Source organism: Mustela nigripes, chromosome 2, assembly GCF_022355385.1.
Source record: "Mustela nigripes isolate SB6536 chromosome 2, MUSNIG.SB6536, whole genome shotgun sequence".
Taxonomy (NCBI): Eukaryota; Metazoa; Chordata; class Mammalia; order Carnivora; family Mustelidae; genus Mustela; species Mustela nigripes.
In genome coordinates, this window is record NC_081558.1 from 142623179 (window position 1) to 142647040 (window position 23862).

Sequence of the window (23862 nt, forward strand, 5' to 3'; positions counted from 1 at the left end):
TTCTGTGAAAATTTCATTTTACACGGGTAGAGCCCCATGCATGTATTTGTCTCATTCTTTTTTCACGTGCATCATATAACATAAACATTCTTGCATAACACTAAAAATTCTGCAATGTTATTGTCCTTAACAGCTCCCTAATATCCTGTCCCAAACAAGCCTTTATTTACCTAAATAATCCACTAATTTGAGAGACACATTCAATGTTTCCATTGTTTTTACTGTGATAAATAATGTTCTGATGAATTCAACCCTAGCTCTGCACTTTAGGTTTTTGTTTGTTCTTAGTAGTATCTTCTTAAACTAAAACCACAGGATCAATAGTGGTAAATAAGGGTCTCAATTCACCTTACCAAACTGCCCTATCATAAAAACTGCACATGGGGTGCATGGGTAGCTTTGTCGGTTAAACATCCAACTGTTTATTTCAGCTCAGGTCATGATCTCGGGGTCATGGGATCAAGCCCTCCATCAAGCTCCACTCTTGAAGGGGAGTCCACAACTCTTTCTCTCTCTCTCTCTCTCAAATAATCTCTTTTTTTAAAACTGCATAATTTACAGTTTTACTAGTTGAGAGTGATGGTTTCACTACATCTTTACCAGCACTGAGGTTTTTGTGTTCCATGGTTGATTTTAGGTCTTTTGCTAGTTTCATTGGTTTACACACATGGCGGATTGTTGAGATTTTGATATGTCTTTGAGTAAAGGTAAAGTCAAATATGACTACAGTTCATCATGTCCTTATTTCTGTGAATTTCTTGTTCAGGGCATATGGATGGAGAGATGGGAGGTATGCAGAGATCAGTGATGATGCTTCCTCATGGTTTCATTTACCCAGCTGATATATTTGCAGACTTGGGTACAGATGCTTGAGTCATTGGATTGGGGACAAGGGAAAGTTCCCTAGAACACCAGGTCTTGCAGGGTACATTTGCACATCAGTAGTTCCCTTGAGTCACTGTTACAGGCAATGGTCTTGGAGTTAGGGATGCCAGCATACAGCACAGACTTTCCCAGCAGGTACTTGTAAACCCTCTTATAATCCTGGAAGGAGATAAGCCTGAAATCCTCACACAGAGGCTACAATGAAAGGTCATTCTGGAGGGTCTGTTTTGATCTCAACTCCAGACTCAGCTGGAAACCAAGCATGACACCTACATTCTTAAGCCTGCAAAAGAATGGAGTCTGTCTTAGCCTAGCAAGGACATAAAACAGTGAAGATTGTCAACAAATGTTCAGTGGATGGACAGTGGTAAGGAGGATCTTAACGAACTATACCATGGAAACAACATTCTGCTTCACTAGTTATTATCTAAGTCCACTCCTAAGGACTTCTAAGTCCACTCCTGCCTAAGAAAAGATGCATGCTGTGCTTTCACTAAGGGAGAAAGCTAGTCCTCAAACCCACAAAGCCAAGCAATGGAGCACAACAGGAAAGAGCAAAGAGCAGCATTCTGGAATCCAACTAATTATATATATATATATAAATAAAATATTCAACATATTGAAACTATGGTTTCAAATCTTAACTCCACACCACTTACTCTGATATCACCTTGATAAAGTTATTCAATGCCTCTATGACTCAGTTTCCTAACTGATCATGGAAATTAAATTAATTCGTATGCATAAAGTACCCAAACAATGACTGTCATGACATCAGAGTACAATCAATGTTTATTGATATCTTCATCATCATATCTTATTTCTCAGTAACACAGTACACTGGTTTGATGACTACAAGACAGTAGAAGCCAAAGGGACATATTCAGAGTCTAGCTTGCCACTTAAACTGTGTTTGCTCAGTTTTACTTATCTGTTAAAATACCTACCTAAGAAGCACTACTGTGGTTGTTATACTACCTGATATATAGTCAACAATCAAAACCTAGAGCCACTCATATATATAAAAACCTACAACACACACATAATCTACATTCCAGCCCATGTCCTCTGCTGCACAGCTATCAAACCTCCATCCAAAGAACCCTAACCGGCATTGGACTGTCGATTCAGCATTTCACTTGGGGCAGTGGAAGAAAAGCTACCTTCCTTCAGGAGGTAATTCCTGAGAAGATACCCACTTAGCATGTAGGCTATAATCTGGGAAAAATGATGGGCTGCACTGTGGAGTTAAAATAGGAGCTCACAAAAAGGAAAGAGCACTGTGTACTGAAGCATCTGGTGGACTGAAGAAACAAAATTAGGCCTCGTCTTAAAAAAGGAAACTGACACACCAATTGAGGGATGGGAAGGGATAGCATTTCAAGTTATTTATTTGTGGGGTTTTAAAATGTCAGCAAGATATGCATGGCAATATTTATTTTTTTATATTTTCATGTATGATTAAGAGCATTGTGAATGTTTTAAAACCATGCAAAACATAAGTAATAGAGTATTTTATAGTGATTTTCTTAAATCTCTAAGATCTTTTTATTTGGGGTCTAACAATAGTAGTGTACAAAGGTACTGTTTAGCCTGATGGGTTTTTTTTGTTGTTGTTTATTTAAGTGGGAATATCAGGTCTCCTTGATAACTTTCTTCATAAGTAATCCTCACTATGCCTCCATGTTCCCATTATTGTGTTTCTTAAAAGAGATTCCATGACCAGTCAGTTTTCATTACTGAATCACTGTTTCACATTTATAGCTTTCCATTGGAATGCTATGGTATTCATTTATGGTCACACTTGGACTGTGCTCTTACATTAGGTTATTTAGGAGCTGTTACATGGCAGTAGCTAAGAAAGTGAGTGGGGCCTTCTTTTCAGAGGTGGGAAACTAGAAAGCCTATTAACGAGGGTATCCTTGAAACCTCCTTGATAGCCAGGTGGCTAGTTCAAAATGTCTAGAAAGGAAGAATGTAAAAAGTTAGAAAGATAACCTGGAATTCTCTTTCATAAGAAATAAAAGTGGTGCAAGATAACAGGTGAAGCCCCTTTCAAGCAAAATCCCAACAAATAACCTTTTGGTAATAAATTGATAAATATTTTAACCCATGAGTTGTAAATATTTAAGAATAATAAATGGTCTTTAAAAGAAAAAAAAAAAAAAAAAAAGGTACGGAAACAAACAAAAAAAGTACGGAAACAACTTCCATTAATATGTTTACTGACCCTTAATTATGTCTTCCTTTATTCTTGCCTTGATCCCTTGACCGGAGAGATCTTGATTCTATTTGGAATTATTTCCCTCCGATGACCAATCTCTACATTTATCAATTTCCATCTTCAAAACATAACATAAACCATCTCTTGCCCACACAGCCTTTCCTGTTGACCTTTTTTCTGAGAGCTCTTGTGGTACACACTCCCTGCCATCTTTCCAATACTCTATACCATGTACCCACAGTTTACAACATGCATTTAACAGCCTTACTGCTCTAAGTGCAAGTTTCACACCTTTGATTTTTTTTTCCCCACTTAATTTAGGTTTGAGTGTAAGCTACATAGGAAAAAATGGAAAGCAGATCTGAAATGTAAATTCAATGGGTTTTGACACCAAGTAAACACCCACCCCAATTACTGAATTTCCATCAGAAAAGTTCCCTTACACTCTCCTTTCCACTCACAGGTGTCCACTTGCCCCATTTCTGCCACTAGAACTTAGTTTTACCTGTAGTAGAATTGTATTTATATAGAATCACACATTACACACCCCTTTTGTATCTGACTTCTTTTGCTTAGTTTCACATTTTGAGATTATTGAGATCATACTGTTGGCACATATCACTCATCATGATCACTAAACAGTATTCTACAAGTATAACACAATTTCCTTATCCATTTTAATCCTCTGATGGACATTTGGCTCATTCCCAGTTTTTGCCTGTTACGAACAGAGTTGCTGTGAACATTCTTTTTAGAGACATATGCTTTCATTTTTCTTAGCTAAACAGGTAAGGAATTAAATTACTAGCTCATTAGCTGAATGTTAACTTGATTACAAGTTACAAACTGCTTTCTAAAGCAGACTTTTTACTTTCCACTCCAACTAAAAATTATGGAAGTACTAATTGTTCCATTTCCTTGTAAATGGTTAGTATTATCAGTTTTCTTGGTATCTGTGGTTTTCTGTTGTTGTGGGGGTTCTGGGAGGTGGGTTTTTGTGGTGGTTGTTGTTGTTTGCCATTTTAATGGGTGTGAAGTATTACCTCATCATTTCAATTTGCACTTCCCTGATGACTCACTACGTTGAACATCTTTTCACATGTTGCCTGGTCAAGTATTTTCTTTTGTGAACTGCGTCAAGTCTTTTGGCCCTTTTTTAAATAAGTTATGAAAATTACTTAAATACTCTGAGTCCTTTAACATAGATATGTATTGTGAATTTGTCCTCCCCATCTATGGCTTACCTTTCATTTTCTTAATGGTATCTCATGAAAAATGGAAGTCTAAAATTTTGATAAGGTACAACTTATTAACTTTCTATTTTATGGTTAGTGCATTCTGTATCCTAATAAATTACTGCCTATCCAAGGTTATGAGCATATTCTGTTTTCCTCTAGAAGTTGGGGTTTCAGTTTTACAATCAGATATATAATCCATCTTGAATTGCTCCTTTGATTCCTTATTTCATCTGGTAATAGAGCTCTATAAAGTGGAAGCAACCTAAAAGCATTGCTGACTCATTTGTAAATACCCACAGAGGTTGAGAGAAATGTATTTTGAAAGCCTGTTATAAAGGCCTATGCTCAGTCTCAGGGACATCCTGGATTAAAAAAAAAACCTACTAACAGGAATTGTGACCCAATAGAGCAAAACAGAATATCCAAATGTTCTGGCCTTGCCTTATGATAAACTTTTGACTAGGGCTGGGATAATCCAACGTTTCCATTTCTTTATGAACAGCAGTTTAATCCAGCATGGAAAACAGAGAACAGTTGACTTACGGTATTTTCTCCCTCTCTGAATATACATTAGAACAATTACAATGTCATTACTATAGACTGAACTCTTTTTAATGAACTGAGCTCCATAAAATCAGTCAATTGATTCCTAGCAGCCCTGTTGAAAACTGACTTTAAAAGGAATAATAAATGTCAAAAATATTACTCTCAGAAGACATATTTTCTATAGCCTAAAACACATACATTATTTTGTAGGATTCAGATGACTTTTAGAAATGTTTTACTAATATCTCTTCTAGAAAACATGTCAACTCAAAACATAAAGAGAATAATTCCTGCTCTTCAGATAAAGGTTGTTACCTAATACATCTTAAAATAAAGCATTTCAAGCTACTGCTTAAGACTTTAAAAAGAAAACACAAGATTAAGAAGAGTTCTCTTCCATGTGTTAGGGCTTGGAGAAGTTAACAGATTAACAAGGGCCACAGAGCATTTTGTCAGTACTTAGCAATGTGGCCAATACAAGACCCTACATGCTAAGATACGAAGAGACCACTTGGAAGAGCTGTACTGCGGCAGCTGCTTCCTTGGTAATATCGAGCGCAAACATGCTTGCTGCTAAGCAAGTCTCATTTCTTATCACCCGCCTTGGTGCTGAAGTTTCCACACTACAACTGAGGAACTGGCACAGGAAAACTCTGTGCATGTACACAAGAGCCTAGGCATTTATTTATAACTTGCACGTCCTCTATTTTTAATGACGGCCCAAGGTTCCCAAGCTAACATTGCTTAGAGAACTATCAGCAGGAGCGCATGGGCTGCTTGGTCATTGGGCGTCTGCCTTCGTTCGGCTCAGCTCATGATCCCAGAATCCTGGGATCCAGCCCCTCGCTGGGCTCCCTGCTCTGCGGGAAGCCTGCTTGTATTCCCTCTCTCGATGTCTCTTTCTAAAATCAATAAATAAAATCTTTAAAATAAATGGGAAAAAAGAAAACTATCAACAATAGTTGCTTAGAATTTGGGGTGAAACGAAAGAAAGGAAAGTACCACGTAAACCTGGTATTGTTTCTTTTTGAGCAGAAAAGGAGTTTTCATGTCTAGCTACTTGCATGTGGTGAAGTTATGCATTTAAATTCCCTTTCTCATGAAGTATTTCAATTACCACCATTCCCTTAATAGCATTCCATTACTTCTATGCCTCCTAAATGTAGACTCCTTTCCACAGCTGAAGGTCAGAAACAATGAAAGCAGCAAAAATACAAACAAAAAACCCAAAAAAAACAAAAACACCTTCCCAGTAAGGAATATTATCTTAAGCCATATATTCCATGAAGTGTTTACTTAATGGCTCCAATAACAGCCAAAATAGACTTTTCATTTAAAGAATGTAAGAAACTCTAACACTCAAAAAATACACTCTAGAATGAACTGCCCAGACCATATTTAACTAGATGAGTTCTCTAGTACTTTACAGCACTGATATAATTCACTAATGCTAGCTATGAAGTAAATCTTAACTTTCCCTAAAATCCATTTTAAATCACACTGTGAGCACCACGTGAGAGACTGCACTGACTTCCAGTCAGAAGGAAGTTTACAGAAGTTACAGAATCCTAAGGCGCATAACGACTGAGCACACACCACTTCCTCCCTCGGAGGAGAGAGCTTTTCTTTCACAGAATGTCTACAGAATTCCTTCTCACTCTTGACTTTCTTCTTAACGAACAGCCAATTCCCCCGGCATACATGCTTTATTTTTCTGGTGCTAACTCACCAAGTCCCAAAGCTTTTCTCCTAGGGCTGGAGCTCCTTTATACTTACTTGTTCATATCACTTACTCAGGCACTCCCTTCATTTATTTAACATCTTCAAGGTGTTAGAACATTAACAGAATAGTCCAAGAAAATAACATGCAGCACCCTACCCCACCCCATCTCCTACAGCTAAGATAATATGAAAGTCAAAAAATATAACCTCTCAAAAAGGACTCTACTATTATACAACTGTATTTTGCAAATATGATTTTAATAATGTCTAAAGTCTAGGCAAGCCGTGTTTAGTATTAAGTTCATTCACTCAACAACACACTGCTTTCCATTTGGGCTGCTAATGTGAATATGAGCCTAAAAGTTACTTTTGTTTGTGATTTCCAGACACATTCACAAATTTGTTTGCATTTTAACTTTGATAAGTTCATGTTCTCATTTTAACAGAGGCCTCTGTGTGCCTCAAAAACTGAGACCGTGAAAAGAAATCTAATTATTTAACAGAAATCAGATGAGGCTACCCCAAACTCACTGTGCCAGGAGCTGCCATTAGCATGAAGTTTCCACAGCTGTGTTTTACCACAAACAGAAGCACTAAGGAGAAAGAAGGAACTGAAAGAGAGCAACATAAGACGGCATCAAAGCCAAAGGCACCTGTGTATGCTGCCAAGTAAAACCCATGCCAGGGGCTCTAGAACTCCTGTAATGAAGTTCAAGGGACAGACCATCAAACGTCCCCTTGGACCAGAACCAGTCAGACTCATCCAGGACAGATGCTCCTGCCTTTGCCTGCGACTCAATTCTCAGGGACAGGAGGCCTTGTTCCAACCCCTCCCATAATCCTCTGGAAAGGTCAGAGGCCCCTCCAGATCAGAGTTGTTATGACTGTTACTTGTCAGAAGGAACTTCTGGTCAAACAAAATCTTTGAGGGAACACTAATACATCCAATGCAGAAGCAGAAATGGTCTTGATGAGGCTCAGGGGAGCCTACCCTAAAAGACTCCCCCTGGAAAGCTCTTGAGCCCCACCCAGAAGCCAGCCAGGAAGAAGTTTAAAACTACTGGCCACATTCGTCCTCATACAGAGTGATGTTCTTATCCTACTTTCCTCAGGAGGGGGAATCCTGGGAATATAGTACAACTCCCATCACTGATTTGAAGGAGGATTCGGGACAGAAGGAAATCATCTGCAAGCAGGCATCTGAGGTGACAAAGAAAATTCAGAAGTGTTTTCATGATAAAAGATATAAAACAGAAATGCAATTTAAAAATAGAAAATAGTGAGGCTCATGGTAAGAAATCAATCCATGGTACATTTGGATTTTTGAAAAATTCTCAGAAACCACACCTCAGTGCTCTGAAAATTAGCTGAGTGAGAGTTTCTCTGAATTCTTTACAAACTTAAATTAACTCTTGGTTTCTGTGATCAATATTCAGATTAAAGTCTCAGAATAGACTGTCATACATTATATTCTACAAGCATCTTCCCTCCCTCTATTCCTTCCTTCCTTAGTTTAACAAATATTTATTGAGTAGCTCCCCTGTGCCAGGCACAAGTTCAGCCGTTGGAGACACAGCACTGAATGAGACAAAGAGCCTAACTTCAGGGGCTCATAATCCTGGGGAAAGACATATACTAAAGAAATAACACAGCAAAGGAATCTTCCAGTAAAGGACCACTGAGAAGAACGGGGGCTGGCCATAAGGTAGAATGTCAAATGAATGGGGCAATCAGGAGTGATCACAATGATGATAAGAAATCAGAACACAGACCTGAATGAAATGAGGAAGACAAAGAGGGACGAAAAGCATATGCGAAGACTACAAGATGGGTTGACATGTTGGAGGAAGACCAGCAACAGCAAGACCAATGCAGCTCCAACAGGAGGAGGCAGGGAAGCCAGGAGGTACAGTCAAGGAACAGGGGCAAGGCAGGTGTCAGCCAGATAAAAGAGGCCCATTTGGGCTATGATCAAAGCCTGGATTTTACTATGGTGGGAAACATTCTCACCCCACTTCCTTGGGTAGTTTGAGCAAAGGAGCACCAACACACAACTTGTGTTCTCAGAGGTCTCTCTTGCACTTAGCTGGAGAAGAGATCATGGGGCTGCTATGGGGAGAGGGGTATGGAGACGGCCATGTAAGAGGCTCCTGCTTCCCAGCAGTGATTATGAATGGAAAAGTTTTTTTAAAAACATAAACAACAATTTGAGCAGGAACAATTTCAGGGAAAAGGCATTCCACTGAATATAAATGAGAAAACTCTCAATACTGGGTTATGAGCACTTTATACAATTACATACCAACTAATGAATTTAGGTTTGAATTTCTGAGAGACTGGCCATAAGAAGTTTTCAGTAAGAGTGCTTGGACAGCTTCTTCTTTCTTCTCTAAAAAACACAACCCTCCTACCCTCATGAAGTGTTCAGTTCTTTAAAACATAGGACAGTATGTGTAATGATTATTTAATTTTACACCAAGTGAACCCAAACCCTCCCTGATACCCCAGCAAACAAATGTTAGCAAAATAATAGAAACAATTATAGTAGTGGAACTGAAGACAAACCTCAAAACACAACCTTCAAAGTTTTGAGGGGAAAGAAGGAGGGAGCAAGGAAATAAGGTATGAGATGTTTATAATCATGAGGAAAATATGAAATAATCCTAACATCCATCAATCAGGAAATGGTTATAGGATTCTTTCCTTCAGTAGGATGGTGCACAACTATTCTAAAGAAAAAGGTAGAGTTTTAAAAAACCGACATGGGGAGTCACCTAGATATATTAGAGTGGGTAGGGTTTGGGAGCAGTGGCAAGAGATCTCAACTTCTGTCCATCGTTACTGCCCTTCTAGTATCTAATAATTATTAACATTTATTGTTTCCCCACAGATTAGGCTTTGAGAGTATTATACCTCACTGAATTCTTACATTAATCCAAAGGGATACAGAGATTTATTCTCATTTAATAAATCAGATAGAGTATTTTAGCCAGACTCAGCTTGTAAGTGGGGGAGGCCAGATTTGAATCCAAGAATTCATACTCTGTAGTTCACAATCTTGGCCTCTAAATTATTTCTTAGACTTGAGTCCTTATTCATTGCATGTATTAAATCAACTCACTCATGGATTCTCTCTTTCAAATGACATCAAAAAAATAAAATTTCCACTTAGTGTTCTGGGAAATAATTTTAAGGAAAATTAAATAAATGATAAAACATGCAAAGTTTATGACATTTTGAAAAGTCAACATGACCCAAACTGGCAGTAAACTCAAGATCAAAGTACAAGGCAACTTTACAAACAAGTATTATTTAAAGGCCCAGTGACTGATGATGCTGTTGGCCCTCACTATAGCAAATTGTGAAGGTTCAAGCTCTTTGTGAATGTTCACAGAGAATGTAATGTTTATTTAAAAAAAAAAATTATTTGAGAGAGAAAGAGCACTCACAAGGGGGGTGGCAGGAGGGGCACTGAGGGAGAGAAACTCAAGCAGAGTGAGAAGCCCAATGCAAGGCTCGATCTTACCACCCTGAGATCATGACCTGAGCTGCAATCAACTGACTGAGCCACCCAAGCACCTCAAGAGAATGTACTGTTTAAATAGATGCCCATCATTTCAAGGCAAGCTGGGTTGGTTTCAATCCGCATTAGCCATCCAAATCTGCTAAAAGGTTATGGGGTTGTCCTAAAAGCCTAGGACCTATACACACTCTGGAGCTCCTGATCCATCTCTGTGCCCACTTGACCCAGCAAAAATGCCCCAACTCCTCATCCGTCAACCTAAAGCCTTTATGCCTGGGTTTTCTCTCAAACCCCACCACCCAGTAGTAGTCACAGCAGTGTTTTCTGATTAGCCTAGATGACCAGAAGGGACATGTTTAAGACTAAAACTATGGCATCACCCTGCTGCAACTTAAATCTTTACCAGCTGTGTGACCTTGGGCACAATGCTTAACCACTCTGTGCCTCACTGTCCTTGTCTTATCAGGGAACACTAACAGAACTTACTTCACACACTTCTTATCAGCTTTTAATGAGCTAACATAAATAAGGAATTTAGAAAAATATCTGGTATGTCATAAAAACTCAATAAATATTAGGTATTATTAGTATTGCTACTATTATCATAGCACCTAAGAGGGAGACATAAACTCCCTTCTTGTGTCAGAGTCACCAACTGAAACTTCTTTTCCTCTCATTTTACCATTTACAACAAAATAACTGGTTACCCAAGGACAAATTTCAACGATCTTTCTTTTATTCACTTTTGTGCATTTTCTAATTTGCCTCTGTATGCCTTAATAATTTTTTTAATTAAGCTGTTTGAAGCAAACAACTTGAAGAATTAGTCTTCACTGAATTCCCTTCCTACCCTTCTGACTGGGTGGGGGGACTATCAGAACCTCTACCACATCAAGTCTCTGGCTAAACCTGCAGGCGTCCGGATGCTGCAAGGACCATGCTGCCATTTACCACAGAGCCCAGAACTGACGTCTGGAAATTTCAGGCTGTGACATTTCCATGAAGAAAACTAAAGGGAAACCACACACCAAGGCTACACATGCTACTGCAGACAAATTATCATCAAATTCTCAAAACAATCACTGGTGTAGGACTTAGAACCTAATAATTCTAGAAGGATATATTCTGAAAATTAAAACCCTTACTTCATATCAGAGTACTTAATCAGGGACTTCCCAATCTCCCACTCTTGTATAAAATGTGTTCGTACCTTTTGGCTTTTAACAAATTACGAAAGGTCCTCACAACCTCCAGCTACTACAAATTGTTGGTTTACTAATGATTCTCAAACTTCAGCATGCCTTCTAACACATGTACCCCTGGGTTTTAAGATGTGGGAGTCTGGGGTCATTCCTGTGAATTTCCATTTCTAGTGAGTTCCCAGACAATGCTGATGCTGCCTGTCCAGGCCCAGGAATGATAGTTTAAGAACCAGTAATTTAAGGAATTATGTGGACATTCAGGCTTTAACCTAAGGATAAGCAACCAACCTCCCTAACTGAAGTGATGTAAGAAAACTAACGGCCATTTCTCCATTATACCCCAGTGAGCTACCTACCAGGCTGTGGCCATTCTGTTAGGCTTCCTTACCACCAACCCATCCACCTCATATTTCTAGGTAAGCTATGGCTTGACTATTATTTTAATTCAATCTGGCAAGAATTTATCAAATTCCTTATATCCAATTAGGTAGATTAGAAACTAGTTTTGTTATTTGTATAAAAGGGTGGCTGCCAATACCCTACCCATCATCACTACTACCTCTGCCTTTTTTTTTTTGTATCTTCAACATTCATACATGCAAAATATCTCCTTACTCTTTCTTATTATACACAAATATTTTCAAATGAGGATAAGAAAAAGTGTAACATGATTTAGAAAATTCCACCTCTCTCATTTCAGAATTAAATGCATAAACATACATGGCTCTGAAGACTCTAGATGCTCCCCCTAAAAGAATCAAAGCCAAGGTCATGCAGATCCCTATCAACATATAGGGAATTTGACCTGAAACACATAGAATGAAAGGGCCGAGACACTTTCAACACCTCAAAGACCTCAGTCACGACAGAGATGAATAGCAGAAAGCCAGCATCATGGATGTGTTGCTGTCAGGATAAAGGTCAAGGTTGAGTATGCTGTAGATATCTTAGCTTTAAGTATAATAAGTTAATGTGAGTACAACCACAACAGAGATGGGAATGTGCATATGGAAAAATATCTACAGTCATTTACACAAATAAGAAGTTTATTACGTTTCTAGGATTAGGTTCTAACCCCTACATACGCGGGACAGTGATCATCATGGAACAAAAGCCAGTAGGAGTTGTACTTAGGTAAACAGTCATTAAAAGCTAATTTTAAAAAGCATTTGTAGAGGTCAGTGAAGAAGTAAATAAGAGGTGAACATAACTTTATTTTAGGCAAGATGACCTTTTGGCTCCTCTTTCCATGTTCAAACACCATGTCCATTAAATCTGAATGGCCCTCATTCTTTTTACGACTAAAGTGCACTCCTACTCTGCTACCCCAACCCTGCCAACGACCTCCTTAGCCATAAGCCCTCATCAATATAGTGAGGATCCACTACATCCCTGGCAGTTAGCTAAATGTTGTAGTTGGCCAAAAAATATAAAATGCCCCAAGGTCCCCTTCTAGAGTATATACAAATCTGTAATGTTTATCACAACAAAAAAGGGATTTGATTCCAAATAATTTGGAATTAAAACATAGGGATTACAGAAGGGAGACAACAGGATGGATTAACGCTGTCAGAATCAGGAAGGAATCAGAACTAGAGAAAAAAACAGAGCCGAAAAAGAATGCAATGAGCCTAAACTGTAAGGCGAGACTCTTTAAACTTTTGTTTGGAAAAACAATGTGTTCTTTTCAGTGGTTGGTGAAAGAATCCTCCTAAAGACTAGTGCAGAGTATTTATACATAGAAGATGATCAATTAGTTGGCTCAGAGCAGATGCCAATCCACTCCCACAGCAGCATCCTCTGCAAAGAAGGACAGGGTAGAACTTGTTTGTCTTGAGGCTCATTTTAAGATTTCAGGTAAGTCCCAGGCTTTCAAAGATTTTAGGTATTCAAAATTTCTGTTCTGTCCAGGGGTACCAAGGTGCCTTTGCTGGTTAAGTGACTCTTGATTTCAGCTCAGGTCTTTTTTTTTTTTTTTAAAGATTTTATTTATTTGATACAGAGAGAGAGAGATCACAAGTACGCAGAGAGGCAGGCAGAGAGGGGTGGGGGCAGGTTCCCTGCTGAGCAGAGAGCCCAATGCAGGGCTCAATCCTAGGACCCGGGGATCATGACCTGAGCTGAAGGCAGAGGCTTAACTCACTGAGCCACCCAGGTACTCAGGTCTTGAGCGCAGTGTTGTGAGTTCAAGCCCCACGTCACTGGACTCCACATTGGGCGTGGAGCCTACATTAAAAATTAATTAATCGATTGATTGATTGATTCTATTCTATCTGAAGTATGACTGTCTTAGGATAAACATATGTACTGGTTTGTCTAGGGCAGCCCTAGTTCACTCCCACAGACCCAATGTATTATAACTAACAGTTTCACTCTCAAAAGGGTCCCAACTTAAATAATGAATTATAGGGGCGCCTGGGTGGCTCAGTGGATTAAGCCGCTGGCTTCGGCTTAGGTCATGATCTCGGTGTCCTGGGATCGAGCCCCCCATCAGGCTCTCTGCTCAGCAGGGAGCCTGCTTCCCCCTCTGTCTCTGCCTGCCTCTCTGCCTACTTGTGATCTCTCTCTCTGTCAAATAAAATAAATAAAATCTTAAAAAATAATAATAATAATGAATTATAAGATCACCATAACCAAATCTGTTTTGGCTAAGCCTGAGGTCTTTGGTAAATGAAACCTCTTCAAAAGTATTTCCTGAAATGATATACTTCAGGTCAGAAAGTTTCTCCTTAAATCTTCAAGGTAATAAGAAAACCTTATCACAGGTCAAAAGGAGAACCTACTTCTGAAGGAAAGCCCGATGTTCATGGCACATCACCAAGTGCCCTGGCCTCAATTCACTGGTTCTGAATCACTAAAATATCTAGGAAACCCATAGTTGCAACTTATGAGTGGGCTTACTCTACAATAAATACATCTTCTCAAATGATACGGTTTTCAAACTGCATTCCTTAACCACAGTGAATCACAGACATATTGTAGCGGCAATGGTAGAGAAGAAACAGGTAGGCTAACTCCGACCCCCATCTCTACATGCAGAGATATACTTCCATTTATTTTATCCACGAGGACACTATTTAAGATTTCAAAAAAAAAAAAAACTACAGTCAGTTGCTCAAAACAAAACAAAAAAGTACTCACACATACACAGTTTTACAACATGTTGCTAGAAACTAAGTCTGCACAAACATTTTAGAAAGACACTACAAGAACCGCCCCCACCCCAAAAAAAAAAGTGAAAATTTTAAGGAGGAAAGGATCCTAGATAACCCAATATGCTCATTAACACTGAGGCAATGGGGAGGGGAGCGGCACCTGGCTGGCTCAGTCAGTGGAACACAGGACTCTTCATCTCAGGGTCCTGAGTTCAAATCCTTCCTTGAGTGCAGAGCCCACTTAAAAAGAAAAAAAAAAAAAAAAAAAAACCAAACAAACAAGAAATGCTGAGGCATTAACTGAGCCATTGAGTATATGAGTAAAAAGCTTATCATCACAGCATCATCTCTATCCTCACTTTCTGCCCACTTTTGTCCACCCTTCCCCCAAAACCCAAAACCCCCCAATCCTTACTACAGACATGAAGTGTTCAGGTCCTATTTGCATAATCTCTAAATGATAACGCAACTACAGAACACAGATAGATGCCCCAGGAATCAAAATGCTGGTATCTGTTTCTAAAATATGCCTACTAAGAAGGGGTGGAGTTGAGGAGAACACAATTACCTCAATTTGGAAAAAAAAAAAATCAGCAAACATACTACTAGACTTTATTAGCTATACCTAGCGACACACACTGTGCATTCCATATGTACTATTTCACACCAAGTCACTCAGCAGCCCTGTCAGGGAGGTGCCATTATCAGCAGCATCTCACCGGTGGCAAAGGGGAAGAATAGCACACACCTACCTGACTCCAGAGCTCCATGGCCACACCTTCTCTACCTTGCAGGGGGCAGATCCAAACACTTGTCCCAAAAGACTCTAAAAACACCAAAGCTCATCAGTTTTTAATGTTAGATGTCAAGTGAACAAAGGTGGAAATAAAAAAAAGTTCCTCAGGAAGTGTCACAGCTCTGAAGATGACTAGTCACTCCTCCAGCAACATCTCAGAAAATGAAAATTCTCATTCTCCGGCTTCAAGGGGCACCTTGGAACTTGAACCAGGGCCAATCCAGACTGTGCTGCATTAATCAATCTTTCATTTCTCCTTCAAGAAGGCAACAAGAAATTTCCTTCACCTGGTTTATGAGCAGCACACATAATGGAACACACTAAAAATATTTGCGTCAGCAAAGCCAACCAACAAAACTAAAGAAAGTGGTAACATTATTTCACCAATGATGATTGTGAGGCTCTGGAGTATTTGATTATATGTCCAAGCTAGGTACCTTGAAACTTCCAGATCTTTCTCACCCACCTCAGGGTGGTCTCAAGCAGTATGGGAACTGCCACTTTGTGCCTCTAAGTGATAATGCCTCCCAAAAAGTTGGCCTATAAATGCCTCAGAGTACCACAAAGACCCACAGATTGAAACAGTATAGATAATCAGTCTGCACCTTCACTAACTTTGATTTATAAAAAAATAAATAGAGTTGACTTCATGGCAGAAAAACTGTGAACTTCAGACCAAAACGTGTCTGCATACAAAATGCTTAAAGCAAATTGGAGAGGAAAGGTGGGAAAGGAAGCAGCAAATATTAGTTATCATTAAAATGTCACAGCATAGAAAAGAAAGTTGGCATTTGAAATTTGTGTTAATCTCATTTATGCCAAATGGTTCAGATGACACAACAGACTGAACACAGGCCAGAGGAAAATTATGATAAGACACAGAACCAAAAATATTATAGTTAAGTTCTACTTCAAAATCATGTGTTCTTTAAGCAATCATTACATTTTAGATATAATAAGACATTCTCTCAAATCAAGTCTCCTTCAAGATTTTTTTTTTCTAATTCTCCCTCAAGGAAATACTACTTATGGAAGGCAACATTAATTCTACTCTTCTATGTGCCAGACATACAACAAATATTTTGAAATAAGTATTATTATTGCCTTTGTATATAGATCATTCGAAGGGAGAGAATTCTGAGACCCAGAGAGGTGAAGTAATGTGCCCAAGCTACACAGCTAGTATGTACCCAAACCAGTGTTCTAAATAAGGCCGTCTCAGCCTCAACTGATCAGACAGGCTGGCTCTCGTATTCCCAGACTACAAGTCAAAAAATGTTCCAACTGCCTAAAAGAAAACTTTACAGTGGCAAGATCCTATAAATATTTAAACTAAATACAACTTTGCAATTGGCATAGAGTAGAAAAAGGCTTAAAGTTGTAGAATAAAAGCTACAGAGAAAGAAGCTACGTAAACATGCTGCCAAAGCAAGGTCACTTAGAAACCACTCCAAACTTAACAGATCAAAAGGGTCTACAATCTCTCAATCATTTTCTTTTTAAAACACACCATTTCTCCTATTTCAGAAGTAGTTTTATCATGGGCGGTCTTATTTTGTTTTTTGAAACTAAGTGCCTCCAATAGAGTGCTAAGCATCCTAATTCCTGGTAAACAGCACAGACTTCATACAAGGAGTTGATAAATAATATTTGGTTTGGCAAATGACAAGAAATCATTTAGTAAATTCAAACATTATGTTCCTGCGCTAAGGCCAGCCCATTTAAAACAAAACAAAACAAACAACACCTAAGCCATTTCCCACAAAAGCCAGAATGGATTAATAACCAGTCAGCTGAATTAACAAAATAATTACAAAATACTCACCCATAAGAGCTCTTGTTTTCCTTACCTAAGGAAAAATGTTTCCTGCCTCTCCTCTTACTTAGCCTGTCCTAGGCTTTACAATGAGAGAGACTCATCGGGACATGAAGAAATAACCAGTAGCATAATAAGTGTTATAGTCTTTCCTGCAGGGCAGCAATTTGATGGGATTCCTGGCAAGGGAGAGGCTTTAGGACCTCACATTTTGTTTACCTTAACTAAAAACAGTGGAACACTAAGAATTTCTGGAGTTGAAAAGGGTCAAGAGCAAGGAGATGAATGGGATTAAGAGATGAAAACCTGCAGTTATAAAATAAGTCACAGAAGGGCGCCTGGGTGGCTTAGTTGGTTAAGTGTCTGCCTTCTGCTCAGGTCATGATCCCAGGGTCCTGGGACAGAGTCCTGGGTGTAGGGCTCCCTGCTCAAGAGGGCGAGGGGGAAAGCCTGCAGCTTCTCCCTCTCCTTTGTCCCTCCCCCTGCTTGTGCTCTGTCTCTGTCAAATAAATTTTTAAAATCTTCAAAAATAATTAAGTAAAAATAAAATAAGTCATGAAAAATAGGGCAACAGGAATACAGCCAATATTATAACAACATCTGTATGGAGACAAAAGGGGACGACACTTAACATGGTGAGCACTGAGAAATGCATAGGATTGTTGAATCACTATGTTGTTCACTGAAATTAATATAACATCATATGTTAACTAAACTTCAATTAAGAAAAAAGAAAGAAACAAAGAGACTGGGTGAGCTTCCTTGCCAAGGGCTTCAGGGAATCCAGGCCACAGACGAGCCCACTCAGGAGGCATTCTATCAGCTGTGCCTGTCTTAGATGTATGCTCACCAGGCTCCTGCTTCTTTCCTCCCGAGAATATGTTTATAATTCAGCACTACCTCTCCCAAGGTTATGTATGATCATGTCATCTGAGAGAGCTTTCCTAGTCACACCCAATCAGTTGAATCAAAAGCCCACTCTCCAATTTGGATCTGTCCTTAGAAATGAATATTCATTAAAGCTTCAAAGTACTGCATTCCATATCTAACATACATCGAATGACCGTACATTTTCAAGAAAACTGTAAAATGGCAAATAGCCTACGATTATATTACTAAAAGCCCCTGCCACTTACAGACCACCTATTTTGGCTGGGCACTACAGTAATAAATACATACTTCATTTAAACTTTCTAACAACTTTATTGAGGTAAGGGACACTAGACTCTTTTTCTCTAGATTGAGAGAGATTACAGAACTAGCCCAAGGTCTCTTAGCTTTCAGAAGCAGACCTCTCAAGTATACTCAAATTTAACTTTCTAAATATGTTATGTGGGAAAGCACAAAGAATCACAGATTAACCTAACTCTGACTCTGTCTTCATGCTGGACAAATTTGCTGTAATTTCTATCTTATTTTGATGGAACACTAGCCAAAGATGGTCAAAGGTTTCACAACAAGGGCCAGCTCTGATGGACTGAAACCCCCTAGGGAAGGACTGGAAGGCTCCAGGAAAAGGAGATGTGTTCAGTTACAGACATCTGTGAAAGGCACCAGGCCAGAGATGCTCAGCCCCCGGGCACTCACACCCCACATCCTTACGAGAAGCACTATGTAACCACCATGGACGTTCTACTGGGTGCTCATTATTTAGACACCCGTCCCTTTCGAACACAAGTTTAGGTAGATATTTAAGTCATACTGCCACACATGAGGGTTATAAATTAGTATGATAGACTAGGATACTACCCAAGAGAGCATTTTTACCAACAAATGAGAGCCACTGCCTTCCTCCCACATCCCATCAATTGTCTGTTAGATTTCTCCTCAGACAGTGTCTTCTTACATGAACTTGGTCTCCCAACAATCTCTTCAGCTCCACAAGCCAAACCCCAGGCTTCCTATTTAGGAATCAGAAGTTTTTACGTTCTAAATGACTGTCTATTTTTAAATGAATAAAACCAAGAGCCTCGCCTATCAAATATAAAATAAGCCTTCTAGGAAACACTACCAAAAAACTACAGCAAAGTAAAGGAAAAGAATTTGATTAAGGCTTTCCACAGCAGATAAGCTTCAACTAGAAAATAAAAACATAGTTTTGGAAGTATGTATATATTCTGTATGGGACTTTTCCAAGATAGCAGTAATTACTATTAAATAAGTTGCCAAGGGGCACCTGAGTGGCTCGGACGGTTAAGAACCCAGTTCTTGGTTTTGGCTCAGGTCATGATCTCAGGGTCATGAGATCAAGCCATGCACCAGGCTCCACACTTGGCGAGGCATCTGCTCGAGACTCTCTCTCCTTCTGCCCTTCCTGTTATGCTCCCTCACTCTCTCTAATTTTTAAAAATATGTTGCCAAGAGCGAAATGCCCAAAATAGATAAAGGTCTTTATCTTTAGTAAAATGTCTTTCCAGTGCAATGTAACAGAAAATTATTAAGAACAAGCATTTATCCACAGACATTTCCCCTCTGTTGAGCTACAATGCTACTAAGTATCTCCCCAGCAAAAGCTTATACATTCATGCACACCTGGACTTTACATATTTCTCTAAATGCATCTGTTGGCAAAAATACATTTTTTTAAAAGATTTTATTCATTTATTTGACAGAGAGAGAGAAAGAGCACAAGGCAGGCAGAGGGAGAGGGAGGAACAGGCTCCCCACTGGACAGAAAGCCCAAACAGGGCTCAATCCCAGGACCCTGGGATCATGACCTGAGCTGAAGGCAGATGCTGAACCAACTGAGCCACCCAGGCGCCCCAGCAAAAATACTTTTAAATGTATTCATACACATACAGCTAAGAACTAGACTGAATAAAGTTTGGCTCAAATTTTAACATTCAAGTGATGAGAACTAACATTTCTATAGCATGTTTACATATCTTAATTAACTGAAAATGGGAACATGGGCAGTCTGAACCATGAGGCCATCATTAGACCAATAGGGCACGGTTTCTCCTGGTCACTAGAGCAAGCTGCGGAATTGTAACCCCTTTCAAAGTATGTGATGAGCCTCAGCCATAAATGATATTTACATAACTCTTATTATATGAGTAAGTGATACTGATTTATCCAGAGATTATAAACCTAATACCTAGGTGAGGAGAAGTGCTGAAGAATAAGGGAGCTGAAACTTCATCTTCCACCCAAAGAAGTCAACAGATGCTACTAAAAGCCAAGACCTGTCATTTATGTAAAAATTCAAGGGTTAATACCTAAAAATAATAGCTACAATGTGAAAAAGGTAGCCACTAGGACACAGGGAAACATCAGGAACTGTTATTTTCCATTAAAAGATGTATAAAATTATTTGATTTATTAAAGTACATAAATGCATTACTTGAATAAAAGTTTTACATTAGTTTAATTTGAATTAAATATATAAATACACACATACATACATACATAAAATGATGTTCAAATTGCTTCAGCTAAGGGAAAACAAACGAAAAGTAATGGAGGTCTTCATTGATTACATACAGTCCCCTCTTTGTACCTAAAAGACCTTACGCTTTCAATGAGCTAGAGTTTTAGAAAGCAAGGTGTCTATGGATTGCTAAGCAAAAGGGTAATAATGCACCAAGCACAGCTTGGACAGCCTTGGCAATATGAGGTGACAAAAGCTGCAGAAACATCACCTGCCCTCCTGGCTGACAGATCTGGTGACTCCACAAATAACAGACTCAGGGAACATCAGCAAAAACTCACCTTCCCCCAAAACCAGATGAAACAACCACTACCATCTGTGACACAGTACAGGGTCTCAGAAGTGGCCTAATCAGAATTCAGATTAAGCCATATAGTGGTAAGATAAGGAAAAGCTCCATGAACAGTGGATCTGAGCTATATTTTAAGGGATACACAATGGTTCAACAGGTAGAAATGGACGATAGGATCCATTTCAGGATGAGGACATACTAGCCTGACAAGGGCCAGAGGTAAAAAATAACATAACATAACATAACATAACATAACATAACATAACATAAATTAAATAGGTAGTGTGTTTGGAAACAGGACCTGGTCTAAACCACATCAACATGCACATTACATGCTGTCATTGCCTCAAGTGGAGAATGTGTGTGGCAAGGGCTAGGGGACTCTTGGGACAGTTAGTCCAGTGATTTCTGGCAGAGTACAAAACTATAGACATGATCAACTTAAATAAAATAAAAAGGGGTATGTTTCCAAAATTAGCTAGTTGATGAGAATATGCCCCCCATGTCTCCTTAGAACAGACTGATATTTAGCTCATTACTCATGTCATGCCTGTCATGACCCCAAGTTTCCCTAAGGCCTTAAGTTTTGTGCTAATGAATTCCATCAATACTTTTTCCTTATAACTCTCCAAGAGTATGGAAATCATAGACTTAGAGATTCGGGTTTAAAGTGCCTTCAGTTCTTCCTTCAACTTACAAATGAAATACTGTTACAAATGGACAAGTTCCTTAAAAATATATATATTTTTTTACCCTTGGGCATTTTCACATAGTAGACATTCCTTTCAAAACTGCAATCATGGGGTACCTGAGTGACTTAGTTGGTTAAGCCTCCAACTCTTGATTTCCGCTTGGTTCATGACCTCAGGGTTTGAGATTGGGGGGCAGGGGTCTGGATTCATGCTCAGTGGGGAGCCTCTCTGAGGTTCTCTCCCTCTGCCCCCCCGCCCCCCCCAACTCATGCGAGCACACCTTCACACACTCACATTCATCAGCGCTCTCTCTTTCAAATAAATCAATCTTGGAGCACCTGGGTGGCTTAGTCGGTTAAGCGTCCAACTTGTGATTTCAGCTCAGGCCATGATCTCAGGGTCATGGGATCAAGCCCTGCATCAGGCTGTCGCTCAGGGCAGAGTCTGCTTGAGATTCTCTCTCCCTCCCCCCACCCAAGACTCCACTCACACTCTAAATAAGTAAGTAGAGAATCTCTCTCCCTCTTCCTACCACAAAAAATAAATGAAATAAAAATATTTTTTTAAGATCAATATTTTTTTTTTTAAATTACCATCATAAATTGAACCAAACATGATCCACATAGCCCTAAGTACTGGTTTTGGTTAAAATATACATATCTGACTTAAGGTTTCTATGTATCTGAGCAAGTTATAGCAGTTACCAGACTACAAACTTATTCCTGGCAATCAAATTGAGTATTTATAGAATCAGTTCATTTTTACATACAAATCATAAGCCTTCAAAAATAAAACAAAAAAAGAAAGAAAGAAACTAAGCCTATTAACTTTTATTCTGCCCCTTACCAATATTTACAAGTCTCATTTATGAAACACAAGTGTTACAAGAAAATCTTAGAAGAAAAAGAAAATTTAGAAACCAACACATCTTTACTTTTGTGTTCTTTTAATTCCATGAGTAAAAATGGTAGGTGCTAAAGATACGAAATTGTCAAGATATTGCTCTGCCTTCGTCAGCTCCCAATCTAACTGGGAGAAACAAAGAGAATAAAATTAAAGAGCACAGGTAAAGAACTCCGTTACACCCCAGGGCCCTCTCAGTACCCAGCCTGCAGAAGGCAACCGTTCAACAGCAGCTGACTGACGAGATGAACAGACGAATGTCAGAATAGGTAGGTGGAAGTATCAATCAATACCATTTTTGGCTAACAGAATAGAGGATGAGTGGGTTTCTGCAGGTATAAGAAATAAAATAAACTGAACTCAGACAAACTTACTAAAGAGTTATGCCATCATTTTAGCACATTTTAAACAATAAGCACCTGAAATGTAGAATTTCAAAGATATTTTTCTATAGGATGAAACTAAACATTTAGTTTTTAAGATGACTCCATGAAATTTTTAAAGCAGTTCAAATCCAGGATGACCCAGGAAAAAGGAGAAAGAAGATATTCCAGAGAGAGGCAAAGGCATAAGCTCAAGCCAGGAGGCAAGAACTGCAGGGAGTTAAAACCAATGGACAGGCTGCAGGCAAGCAGTGGTAGATGAGGACCATCAAATCACAAAGCACTACATCTGTCAGATTCAATAGGATGAACTTCCCTTGTACAGTGACAGGGACCCACGTAAAGGGCATGGCTATGCGTTGTATTTTAGAAGGATCCCTCTCAGGAATAAGTGAAGGGTAGACACTGGGGAGTCAGCTAGGGTAAGGAATACAGGTTTAGTGGGAATATAAGAAATATTTAGGTGTTTAAAAAATTCATCAAGCTTTGCTGATACACTGGGTATGAGCAGAGGAAATCACGAAGGATAATTTGACAGTTTACAGTTTGGGTGACTAATAGACAGTAGTACCTAATAAAACGGCTTAAGTCAAGGGATGGCTTTCAGGGGTTTTGTTTCGTGTGATAATGATAATAAGCATGACTGATAATGAGCAGGCTATCCTAAGAGAAAGGGAAAGAAAGTGGTAAAGTGAGTAAAGTTGATGATGCAGGTCCAAACCAGATGAGTTTAAAGTAGAGTTTAGGAGACTCAGGCCCCCTTCCTCCTGAGAGAAGTACTATGATTACATTAATCCAGAACACTGTGTAAGAACAATGAGTCCCAGCAACAGTTTGTTAAATGAGGAAGGAATCCAAAAGTGTGGCTCAAACAGGGTGTTCAGAAACCAAATTGAAGAGGAGAGGTAACCCGAAGAAAGATTAGAGTCACAGTTCAAGGTTGGGAATATGTCAACATTAACAGCTTGAGTAGACAAACACCATCAGTATACCCTTAGAACCAGGTCAGTGTGTTACTAGGTCTTTCAATAAAGACTGATCGAGACTCATAGGTG

The 23862-nt window shown here is 39.1% G+C and overlaps 1 protein-coding gene across 1 annotated transcript in view; it reads right to left on the minus strand.

The window, feature by feature from the left end:
* Positions 1-23862, minus strand: part of MED12L (mediator complex subunit 12L) — a 323861-nt gene that overhangs the window by 148104 nt on the left and 151895 nt on the right. The gene's annotated exons all lie outside the window — the stretch shown is intronic.